This window comes from Callorhinus ursinus, unplaced genomic scaffold (assembly GCF_003265705.2).
Source record: "Callorhinus ursinus isolate GAN/ISIS: 27379988/994484 unplaced genomic scaffold, GSC_fseal_2.0 scaffold3, whole genome shotgun sequence".
In the NCBI taxonomy this organism is placed as follows: Eukaryota; Metazoa; Chordata; class Mammalia; order Carnivora; family Otariidae; genus Callorhinus; species Callorhinus ursinus.
In genome coordinates, this window is record NW_027397065.1 from 38,977,627 (window position 1) to 38,985,357 (window position 7,731).

A 7,731-nucleotide genomic window follows, 5' to 3' on the forward strand; every position below is an offset into this window, starting at 1 on the left:
TAAGCTCTAGGTACAGTGACCGATGAATATTTTCATGGCTGTTATAGATCCATGAGGGTGTTTAAGATCCAAAGTTATATTCAGTTCCAGAATAATAGACTTTTAACCCCATTACTTTATCAAGTTAGGCTGTAGATTTTTACATCTTATATCATTGTTATAGAACAGTAGCTGCTTTTTATTTAAAGAAAGATCTGTACGTTTTCCATTACTTTTATTCTTTTACATTTAAAATAATTATTTAAACACATATTCTCCTCTCTTTTATTGGCCAACATTTCACCACATTGCTAATCTAATTTTCACTTGAGATGATTCAGAGCTATCCAAACCCATATTCTGTTCAGATGACATGCAAATCAGATTAATTTGCTTGTGTTACAGACTTAGAGATAAGATCATTGCCTCTGGGGCTTTAGCAGTAAAAATGCCTCTAATGTTTACTATTTTTTTTGTTTCTAGTTTGGCAGTATATCTCCATAGGAATGCCTATTGGCAAATGAGTTTTCTAAGGCGAGAATCTACTCAGGAGGCAGGGAAATTCAGCAAAACCATTTTAGGAAATCAGAGAAAGCATTTAAGGCTAGGGCTTCAATTATAACCTAAGAGGCTTAGATTCAACATTCAGACATACTTGAAAAGAAGCCTATGAGAAATTTTAAATCTTGTTGTTGTTAATTTTTAAATTTTATTTTCAGTAGATGTTCCTGTCTATAATAATTGAAAATGACTTAGAGTAGGGGCAGACACAAAATGACCCTTCTGAATTTATAAGTCTAGTTGCCAGGTATTTCCAGTCCTGTTTGCTTCAACCAGCCAAAAGCACATGAAATGAGTATTTTCCCATAATTTTATGCAAATTCAAATACATATTCTCGGACAAGGGAAAGGGGGAGTAACACTTCGTCATGCATGTGAATACACAGTTAAGTAATGGTGTAACTGCAATGTGTGAATAAACCAGGGAATGTATATTTTCTTTTCCTCAGTCTCAGTTCCTAAATACAACAACCTGATTATAAGCTTTCTTTAAAATCTGAAAATATATATATATATTATATGTAAACTAATGACTCCAGCCAGGATGTCTAGTATTCGACGAGAGGACTAGTCACCTATCCCAGAGCTGGAGAGAGAATTTTGGTTTGGACTTACTGGGGGGCCGAGTGCCTGTCCTCAACAATGTGCCATTCAAAGCATTTTTCAACAGTAATTTTGGATGACAGCCCATCAGATGGAGTTGAGATTAAAATCTGCATATGATAATCCAAGCCTCTCAAACTCACCGTAAGACAGAAAAGTATTTCTGAAATGTGAACAAGAGATTTTAGATTCTAGGCCACTTTTTGTACTGAAGCCAGAATCAAGAGATAATTATTTTTATATTGCTTAACTACATCTATGTTGGCATAAATAACCACATTTGATACTTGCCATGCTTAGTTTTTCCCTACTGAGGTCCTCAGTCAGCACAGTGGTGTCAGTTATGTTCCCAGCAGCAGGCCATTCAGACCTAATCTGTACTCAAGACCGTTTGTTCAAATGACAGCTAAACACATTTTAAGGTCCTGCAACTTAATTCATTAATGCCACGGCTTTGTGCAATCTTTAGTCAGGGTCAAATAATTCTTTATGGTTCTTTAGCTTTAGATATAGTGGGAAGCTACTCTGTCTAGCAGGAAAATGCCCTTGAACCTGCAGGATATAAATCCGACAGCATGCTGCTCTTAAGAATGAGCCTCCCTTGAGTTTCGCTCAAGACTCTTAGGGCATTAACCTAAAGCACCCTCAGTTTTGCCAAACAGTGCTCTCTCACCCCTGCCAGTTAAATGCCTTTTGCTCTCAAGCACTACCTTTTCCTTAAATGACAGAAACCTGTTTGTTCCCATCACCATTTTGCTTTATTTTACCATTTTATTTTTGCTCTCCAATATCTCAAATAGATGAACTTCCTTGGCTCTATTGATTTCTGCTTGTATTGATTTCGCTATGGCAAGTATTTATTGCCTATTTACCCCTTAACCTGCTGCACTTTGTCTTCCTGCCTTTTCACTTGGCGGAAACTGCCCTCTTAAAAGTCATCTGAGATTTGCTAATTACTGAATCTAATAATTTTTCTCAGGTACCCTCCCCTCAATTTTTTTTTTAACTTCTCTAAGCCACTTTAACAGTTACGGCTGACGTGTGTTGAGCTTTCCCTACCAGGTACTTACATGCTCTTCCTATGGAAGCCTCATAGAACACTACAACTACGACGTAGATATTCTGCTTAATCTCCATTTGCTGATGAGAAACTAAAGCTCATACAGATAAAATCAGTAATGCAGCTGCATTTTAATTATAAGAAGTCTAACTCTTTAGTCTACACTTTCCACTTGTTGGTCCCTTATTTTATTCTGCATTAATCTCTATTAACTTGGTAGTATTCATGATGACAGTCATCCTCTGCACTGCATTAGATAATTTTCCTTCAGATACTTCATCTTCCCAACTAGTTTGTAAACTCTCAGGTTCTGGTGACTTTTTTTTTTTCACTTTCCTGAACTTTATTAAAGAAAAAGCAATGATGGTAAATCTTGAGAACATAGTCAATTTTCTAGGATTCTTCCCTTGAAAATGTGACATTTGATTTCCAAACACATGCCAGAGCGTACATGGTTCCCAATTGTACTAAGTAGGTGAGAAGCTGAAATCCTAAAATGTTCTTCTTCCAACTCTCCCCAGTCTGTGGTGTGTCTTTGGATCAGCAAAAATTGCCTGAACAGCTACTATGGCTTCATTAATTTTTCTGTAGCTCTCTGAGTTCTTCTATATGCAGCAATCACAGAATTTGAGCAGCTTCATTAAGAACTGCATCTCCTGTGTCAAAACCAAGAATATGTTTGTCTAAAGCAACAGGCAAGCCCTCTTTCCTTTGATTTGCTTTAGCAATTGCATCCTGAGTCAGGGGCTCCTGGACCAAAATGCGAATTGCCTTAAGCATTACCAGGTAATCATCATGACGCTGAATCTGAAGAAGGTTAGCCAAAGCCATTACACCAGCCTTAACATCAGGATTATTTACATCCAAGTTGACCAATGGTTCTGCATTTTTAGCTGCATTGTCAGCATTTTTTGTATTATCAGGTACCAAGTCCTTGTATTTTTCAGCATTATCTCCATATTCAAGTCTAACAGCTAAACCAAGAAGCCAGTCAGTTGCTTCTTGTCGCTCTTGAATCTTGAAAGGACAGTTAACATCTTTGAGATACTTTTCAAAGAACTTGGGCCAGTCACTGCTGTGGATGTTTCTTAAATTACCTCTGTCTTCAATCTTGTAGTGTCTGATTTTCTGGCCTTCAAGCCAAACAATAAAGTTTCTAAATTCTGTTTCATCTTTGCAGTTGAAGCCAGCCAGGTTGTGGTAGTCGAGGGCCATCAGCTTGCGTCGGAACATGGTCCCCGCGTCTCGCTCTGGTCCCCCCGGGCTTCGGCCGGGAGAGGACAGGCGAGGAGGAGCGGGCGGCGCAGGCACCGGCGACACGGAGAAAGGGCCCTGGTGATTGTATTTTTTAATTCCCCCAAATACGTGATTTTCTAAGTAGTGCTATATTACATTAAATTGAGGTGTACTTTGTTCTTCTTGACATTCAATAGCATGCCATAATCAACACATTGGGATAATTTATGATTTAACAGAATAAAATATACTGCAAGTATATTTCATTGACTCCCCTCCTCTTGGGAATAAGGGCAAATTATATGATAAAATAAACACAAGGAGACTGCAAGAATATCTAGGCATTTAGAATTGGGAGGAGGGGCAGTTTTAACAGCTCATATATACATTACAAGATGAGAAGTTGTAATAGGGTATAGCTAGGAAGTATTACCATCCCAAAAAGGAGATGTTTATGTTTCCTGTTTCTTGTTTACTGCAAGAGGAGTTCAGTAATACTATTTTTATCACCAGTGGACCCGGTCAAGGAGGAGAGGGGAAGGAGTGGAACTGGGGAAAGAAACTGATCAAGAGAACAAGAGTCTGGCCACCACCCTGGTCTACCTGTAAATCAAGGTATTGGATTTTAAGGATTTAAAGGACCTATCCTGCCTTCAAATTCTATGATCTGTGAAAGAGAGAGAATAAGAGAAAGAAAAAGGAGGAGAGAATAGGAAATTTCACCTAGGGAATCTTATTCTTTAAGTACCATCCCCCTGGGCTTTGGTAACCTTCATTTGTTGTGTGGTTACTAAGAGTTCACCTTGAGTGAGGGTCCCCTATTTCACCTCTCCAATTTGAATGGCAGACAGAGGGGGCAATCAGTTGAAGATGTGAAGATACCAGATGCGCAAACTGAACTCTCTCCTCCTTCTCTATTAAACTTCTCTTTCCTAAAACTTATGAACAGGCAGTTTTTCTGAAAGAAGATACACAAGTGACGCTTATGTGAAAAAGATGCACAAGATTAGAAATGGGGGGAAAAAGTACCAAAGAAAACTCCAGAGTTTTTCACCTATCAGATCACCAAATTTCTATTCAGTGACAACATATTCTGCTTTTGAGACTGTGTAAGAAAAGTCTTACTCATGCTTTGATGGTAGGAACGCAAAATAGCACAACCCCCAAAGATTCCCCAAGAAGAATAGGTAAATATTTAGCATAATTGTACATGCTTATACCACTTGACTCAATAATCCTCCTTCTTGGAAGCCAACTCAAAGTTAAACTGAAAAACAGACAGGATGATTTATATGTAGTATTATCCACTGTGGCATCATTAGTAATAGCAAAAGATAGGAATAATACTAAATATCCATCTAGATAAAACTGAATAAACTATCCACAGGACAGAGTACTAGGAAACCACAAAAATGAATAAGGAAGGGCCACATGTATTGATAGGGAATGATATCAGAGATATGCCATTAAGTAAAGAAAACAAAACACAATAAAGGATAGAATACTAAATATACTACTTTTGTGTCAGAAAGACAGAAAATACACATGCATGTATATGCTCTCGTTTTTGCCAAAAGAAACAAAAATGAGCAACAAAACGCTAATAAATAACAATTTTAAAAGGCTCTTTATGGGCAGCGCAGGTCACCTGCCAGCAAATAAACATTCTCGTGTGCCAGGAAGGGGATCTCTAAATAAAAGAACCTGGTTGAATCCAGTCTAGGGCAGGGAATGTATAAGATGAGCCTGGGATATCTTTATGTTACAGATTTTATTGCAAAAAACAAAATCTTTTATTATAGTAGAAATCATAGAGAAAAATCACTGTTTTCAAACACTAATGAAATATTAGTACTATAACTAAATGAAATAGTAGCACCAAAAATTGATGGGAGCTAGTCAATGGGAGAATCAGGCAAGGATCAATCTTTGCATCACTAAAAGTGAGACCACAAGACAGACATTTATGCTTTCTGAGGAGCAAATTGCTTGAAAGTATGTAACAACATAAAGTAGGGAAGGAGTGATAAATGAAGAAGAAATAGCAAAACGTTGACAGTTACTGAATCTGGAGATGAGCATATAGAGATTCATTATATTAACCCTCTCTCCTTGGGTTTGTATAAAAACTTGAAAAATTACAAGTTTAAAACATAAAAGCTCCCCTTTGAAACCTCGTTTCTCTCAGATCTAACAAGTTAAAAATCCTAGACAAAGTCCTGGGTTTCTAAAGAGGAGTCTTAGAGAAAATGACTTGCAATGTGTTTTTCTTAGAAAATTAATTCCTCTAATTCCATTTCATTGTAAATCTCCCCTTCTGGAGTCCTTCCATGCACGTTAACACAATAAAGGTTCTGAGCAGTTCTGTAGTAAAGATATTAGTTTAGTCCTGTTTCACATCGGGTTTTCCAGAGATCCTCAGCCACAGCACCTGTTTTTGGTCTGCAGACACCTGTTGTTCCACAGAAAGAACTAGTTCTTGACACAAGCAAGAGGGTGTGATGGTAGGAATTTCAGACTCAGGCACTAGTGGGGAGTGAATCAAAATGGTGTTCTTCAATCATTCCCTAGCTCTAAATCCTTCAGTGGATTCCCAACACCTCTAAAACAAAGTCAGAACTTCTCAAGGAGGTACATACAAGCCCTCTTGACGCAGCCCCAACTAATCTATTAGCTAAACATTTCTCTTTTACCTCTAGGGGCGCCCGGGGCTGTAGGTGAAGAGAAACTCTTGGTTTTTGTACTGTCTGCCCATGTGACCATGCCCCTATGTCTCCGTATCTTCACGTCTCAAGTTCTTTGACAGACCACTTTTCTTTTGTTGCCTTAACCATGCTCAGACTAAGCTTCAGTTCAGATATTACCTCTCTGAAGATGTCCAGGGGCAGGGGAAAGTTTCCTGACTCTCTTAGCACCTGCTCCAACCTTAACTGTAGCCCCATCACCCTGTACCATGGCTTTCTCTGATTTGTCTTTTCTTTTCCACTACATATGATCTTCTTGAAGGCACTCTCTGCACCTTACTTTCTCTGTCACCTCAGAGGATGACATATTTGCTCAAAACTATGTGTGGAAAAGAAGGAGGAAAAAGGAATACTAAAAAGAATATGAAAAGAGTTAAAAATTTATATCGTTCGCAGGTCCTACAATGAGAGATACTTCTGAGGGAAGTACTGTAGTTAAAAATTCACAAAGTACAAAGGAGTGGTATTCAATTATTTCCAGAAAACAGAATATTTGTGAGAGATGAAGATGGGGAGGAAGTGGTCACTATATTTCTGAAGGGGAAGGACACAGGGGTGTGGGCCTTCTGATGGAGAGGGTAAAGGTTAATAAAATGGAAGGCTGTGGCTTATGGAGATAAAGTTGGCACAATCTGCCATTTTTCCAAATTCTCAAGCTATCTAGAATCAAAAAGCCACTAGCAGAAATATCAAAAGGATATTCTGTTGTAAGGGAGGAGGGGAGAAAAGTGACTTACATAAGTTTCTCTCTTCCATCCTTTCATATGGACAAATACTTTCTAAATTTCTTAATCTTATGCACAAAGCTCTGCAAAGGCTATTCCTAGTTTAGTCTCCTACACTCTTCATCAGTCCGCTTCCCACTCCTGAGCCCAGACCCTCCTGTACGGCAGTGCTAGAGACAGCACTCTGCACCGGACAGGCTGTGTCACCATCTGGCAAGTGGAGTTTTTGTTTCATTACGAATGCGCATTCTCCATCTACACAAACACCTCAACTTATTTCCCCTTTTCAACAAATTACTTAATGCCAGCTATTTTTTTTAAGGCAGGTATTTTGCATTTCATATGGAGCAATTAAATAACATTTCTGGGGCAGATCACCCTTTCCTTCCATTCCAGGGACTGTGTCTTCATGGGTCCTTATTATCTTTTAAGAAAATTACAAATGGAGCACCACAAGGGAGTGGCCATTCAGTCCATTTTCCCCCTCATGGCTCCAACAAGCTTTCAGTTTACTGAGTTCCATCAAAACCCTCCAGGTGCTTTGGGCTTTCGCTTTCTCATTTACAGATTGGGTTTATTTACATTGGTTCCAAATGTGACAAAAAACAAACAAACAATTATGCACATGGTCCAGACGTGGCTCCTCTTGTAACTCAAATGAAAGAGGCCCAACAATGTCACCCAGCCCCTGCTCTCTCCACAGGCTCGATGGGAATTCACTAGCACTCTACTGGGAAGCTGCCAGCCTGGCTGATGAGCCCTCATTGCAGGAATGCTGCTCACTGCCAGCAATTACGCAGGCATAGTTAAATTAGATGCATTT

The 7,731-nt window shown here is 38.8% G+C and overlaps 1 pseudogene; it reads right to left on the bottom strand.

Moving 5' to 3' along the window:
• Positions 1-2,768: 2,768 nt before the first annotated feature.
• On the bottom strand, positions 2,769-3,460 carry LOC112819711 (RNA transcription, translation and transport factor protein pseudogene; annotated as a pseudogene).
• Between the last annotated feature and the right edge of the window lie 4,271 nt (positions 3,461-7,731).